The following is a 5,668-nucleotide window of genomic DNA, read 5'->3' as shown; positions in this document are numbered from 1 at the left end:
TAAGTACATTATTTACTTAAGTACATTATATATTTAAGTACATTATATACTTAAATACATTATATACTTAAATGCATAATATACTTAAGTACATTATTTACTTAAGTACATTATATACTTTAATACATTATATACTTCAGTACATTATTTACTTAAATACATTATATACTTAAGTACATTATATACTTAAGTACATTATATACTTAAATACATAATATACTTAAGTACATTATTTACTTAAGTACATTATTTACTTAAGTACATTATATACTTAAGTACATTATATACTTCAATACATTGTATACTTAAATACATAATATACTTAAGTACATTATTTACTTACGTACTTTATTTACTTAAGAACATTATTTACTTAAGTACATTATATACTTAAATACATTATATACTTAAGTACATTATATACTTAAGTTCATAATATACTTAAATACATAATATACTTAAATACATAATATACTTAAGTACATTATTTACTTAAGTACATTATTTACTTAAGTACATTATTTACTTAAGTACATTATATACTTAAGTACATTATATACTTCAATACATTATATACTTAAATACATTATTTAATTAAGAACATTATATACTTAAATACATTATTTACTTAAGTACATTATATACTTAAGTACATTATATACTTCAATACATTATATACTTAAATACATAATATACTTAAGAACATTATTTACTTAAGTACATTATATACTTAAGTACATTATATACTTAAATACTTTATATACTTAAGTACATTATATACTTAAATACATAATATACTTAAGAACATTATTTACTTAAGTACAAAATATACTAAGGTACATTATATACTTAAATACATTATATACTTAAGTACATTATTTACTTAAGTACATTATATACTTAAATACATTATATACTTAAGAACATTATATACTTAAATACATTATTTACTTAAGTACATTATATACTTAAGTATATTATATACTTCAATACATTATATACTTAAATACATAATATACTTAAGTACATTATTTACTTAAGTACATTATATACTTGAGTACAATATATACTTAAATACATTATATACTTAAGTACATTATTTACTTAAGTACATTATATACTTAAATACATTATATACTTAAATACATAATATACTTAAGTACATAATTTACTTAACTACATAATATACTTATGTACATTATTTACTTAAATACATTATATACTAAAATACATAATATTCTTATATACGTAATATACTTAAATACATTATATACTTAAATACATAATATACTTTAGTACATTATTTACTTAAGTACATTATATATTGAAGTACATTATATACTTAAGTACATTATATACTTAAGTTCATAATATACTTAAATAAATAATATACTTAAATACATAATATACTTAAGTACATTATTTACTTAAGTACATTATTTACTTAAGTACATTATTAACTTAAGTACATTATTTACTTAAGTACATTATATACTTAAGTACATTATATACTTAAGTACATTATATACTTCAATACATTATATACTTAAATACATTATTTACTTAAGAACATTATATACTTAAATACATTATTTACTTAAGTACATTATATACTTAAGTACATTATATACTTAAGTACATTATATACTTCAATACATTATATACTTAAATACATAATATACTTAAGAACATTATTTACTTAAGTACATTATATACTTAATTACATTATTTACTTAAGTACATTATATACTTTAATACATAATATACTTAAGTACATTATATACTTCAGTACATTATTTACTTAAATACATAATATACTTAAGTACATTATTTACTTAACTACATAATATACTTGTGTACATTATTTACTTTAATACATTATATACTAAAATACATAATATTCTTAAGTACATTATTTACTTAAGTACATTATATACTTGAGTACATTATTTACTTAAGTACATTATATACTTTAATACATAATATACTTAAATAGATAATATACTTAAGTACATTATATACTTCAGTACATTATTTACTTAAATACATAATATACTTAAGTACATTATATACTTAAATACATTATATACTTAAGTACATTATTTACTTAAGTACATAATATACTTATGTACATTATTTACTTAAATACATAATATACTTAAGTACATTATTTACTTAAGTACATTATATACTTGAGTACATTTTATACTTAAATACATTATATACTTAAGTACATTATTTACTTAAGTACATTATATACTTTATTACATTATTTACTTAAGTACATTATATACTTTAATACATAATATACTTAAATAGATAATATACTTAAGTACATTATATACTTCAGTACATTATTTACTTAAATACATAATATACTTAAGTACATTATTTACTTAACTACATAATATGCTTGTGTACATTATTTACTTTAATACATTATATACTAAAATACATAATATTCTTATATACATAATATACTTAAATACATTATATACTTAAATACATAATATACTTAAGTACATTATTTACTTAAGTACATTATATACTTAAGTAAATTATATACTTAACTACATTATATACTTAAATACATTATATACTTAAATACATAATATACTTAAGTACATGATTTACTTCAGTACATTATTTACTTAAATACATTATATACTTAAGTACATTATATACTTAAATACAGTATATACTTAAGTACATTATTTACTTAAGTACATTATTTACTTGAATACATTATATACTTAAGTACATTATTTACTTAAGTATATTATGTATTTAAGTATATCCAATAATCAAAATATATTATTACAAAATATATATATAGCCAAAAATCCAAGGTGACACGTGACCAGAAAAACTGTGGAATCTTCCATTTTTAGCGATTATCCATTTTTTATTTATCAACTTTCCCAGCCCCAAAAGTTTGTGATACTTTTGAGGCTAATTTACTTTTGAGGTGGAATTTATTTATCAAATTTACATTTGATAAATAAATTCCACCCACTTTGTTTTTTTTTCTTACTCACAGGCTTGGTAGATCCAGAGATTAGCCCCAAAAGTATCACAAACTTTACCTTTTTTTATTAGTAATGACTATGTACGTGATATGTTTCTGTGCCTCTTTAAATTTAATGTATTGAAAGACATTTACAGGTGGCATATTTTGGATTGTGATATCGGGTATAAAAATGCTAAAAGTAGGGAAAATGCCGCGGCGCAAGCCAATCAGACCTATGACAATTGGTAAGTCCGTTGAACACTTACGTAGACATTTTACAATCGAATTATTTGACGGCCGAGTGGCGCAGTGGGCAGCGACCCTGCTTTCTGAGTCCAAGGCCGTGGGTTAGATTCCCACAACTGGAGAGTGTTTGTGTGATGAACATGAATGTTTTTCAGTGTCTGGGTGTTTATCTGTATATTATAAGTATTTATGCATATGCATAACACAAGCTACGCTTACTTTGGGGCTAGATGGCGATGTGAGTATCGTCGTAGTATATTTATTTATTTATTTTATTTATTAATGCATTAATATGTTAAGGTATTATAAATTGGACAGATTTAATTCAATTCAATTCTTTTATTCGCAAAAAACATTGTAGGTATACATGTTAAGTCACAATCTATTATTTACACAAATCCCTTGCCCTATCCCTATCTCTATCCCTATCCCTACTAATATTATAAATGTCAATGTAAGTTTGTTTGTTACGCTTTCACGCAAAAACTACTTAACCAATCCTCATGAAACTTGGTACACATATTCTTGGAAGTGTTAGAAGTAATATAGGATACTTTTTATCCCGACATTAAGCTCGGTTCCTTTAGGAGAGGGGATGAAAGTGTTTGACGATTTTACACCATAACTCCGACCAATTATAACCGATTTAAATAATTATCCTTGTACTATAGAGGTTATAATATGTGGTTTAATTTTGCCCAAACTTTGTGAAGATCTGATGAATGCGGTTGGTGATAGAGAACAGAACTCCTCAGCGGACAACAGCAAACCCCTCATTTAAGGCTTAGCGTTACTGGATACTTTAATTTTTTTTAGAACTACAACTAAATTGAATGCCACATCAAAAAACAAAATAAAAAGCAGTCGCGGGCAACACCTAGTTCATTTATATAATAACTAAAAACATCCTCCGACTAATCTAATAAAAATATCAATAATTTTACTGTATGGAATAATAAATTTAAATTAATCAGTACCTAAATAAATTATAATTTTACATCCAAGAACTCTCTTACCAAGTAAGATGGACCAATCAGTCACGTAATTTTGCCTTGAATTTCAAAAATGGTAAATCTTTATAGGCAATTTGTTGTAAATCACAATCATATTATAATATACTGAGCGCTGCTTTACAATATTTTATTTCGGTGACTTATTCTATTGAATATTTATCTAGGTTATTTCGGCTTTATTTTGTGTTCCACTACAAGTTGGCCCTTGACTAGGGTGTCGGGTAGTGGATTATAAAATGTATCTTTGGTAGAGTCGTATCTAATGCCGAAGCGTCCCAGGCAAGAGCAGACAGGGGTCCGGGGTTTGAACCCGGTACCTCCAGTTATAAAAACTCACCACTGTGGATCATGAGGGAGGTTGTCTTTTTTATTATTTAATAGTATTATTATGTGTTACCTTTACAGTGTTTTCGCTGCTGTGTAATTGCTATTATTTAATGAAAGTTTCCAAGCGAAACTTTCTTCTTTAACTTTTCCCGCCAATTTTTTTTTGACTGACTGGCTTTCCTCGATTTTTTTTTTCGATATTCTTTACGGTAGGAAAAAGGCAAAGGTATATCACCGTATAATCACTTTTACTCTAAGTTCTAAGCCTTTGGAGAATTAATAGGTCAATAGCGTTTGACGTATAACGTAGTGTTTATTAATATTCTCTTAGCTTAAATCATACCTAGAGTTATTGTGAATATCACTAATAATAATTCATTGAATCACTTCATTATAAAAAAGATGAATATATCAAAGATCTCTTGTCGCTATAATTTATAGAAGTAGTGCAAGTTTAATATAGTCAATACAGAATAATTCCTATGAAAAATTAATCTACCGATTTATCAATAAACATTTTAAAAGTACAGCATCCGCAAAATATATCGGTTCTGCAATCCAAAAACCATTAATGTCATATTTCACTATCGTCCAGCAACACAATTCGCTATATCATCTGTTAATAATTGACATTATGTCAAGGCTGAAAGTTTGTTTTTGTTGACATTTAAATTTAGAGGATTTCACAGATTTAAGGATTTTAGTCTTTCAGCAAATTTTAATTTACCGGACGAAACATTAGCGAAGTGAAGTTAATTTCAAATTATAATATGTAATATTTGAGTGATATAATAATAAGAGGTTTCTTATTTATTAAACTGTAAATAACCTCAATTATTCTGTAAATTAAACCTCTTGCATATAAATTAAGTTTAATAACAAAATGAAATGCTGTGTGCCTCTCTGTGAGCAGAGAAGTGAAAAATTTATCTCGGAATCTAATTCGGAAACCGAGGAAGTTAGTTTTCATGAGTAAGTAAAATGTATTGATTTTGTTTTCATTTTTTTATTTATTGTTATTTTTATTTTTATTTGGTGCTGTCCCACAGTCCATTATCAGCATTAATATCAA

This window comes from Pararge aegeria, chromosome 27 (genome assembly GCF_905163445.1).
Source record: "Pararge aegeria chromosome 27, ilParAegt1.1, whole genome shotgun sequence".
Classification (NCBI taxonomy): domain Eukaryota; kingdom Metazoa; phylum Arthropoda; class Insecta; order Lepidoptera; family Nymphalidae; genus Pararge; species Pararge aegeria.
This window is presented reverse-complemented; position numbering follows the sequence as displayed.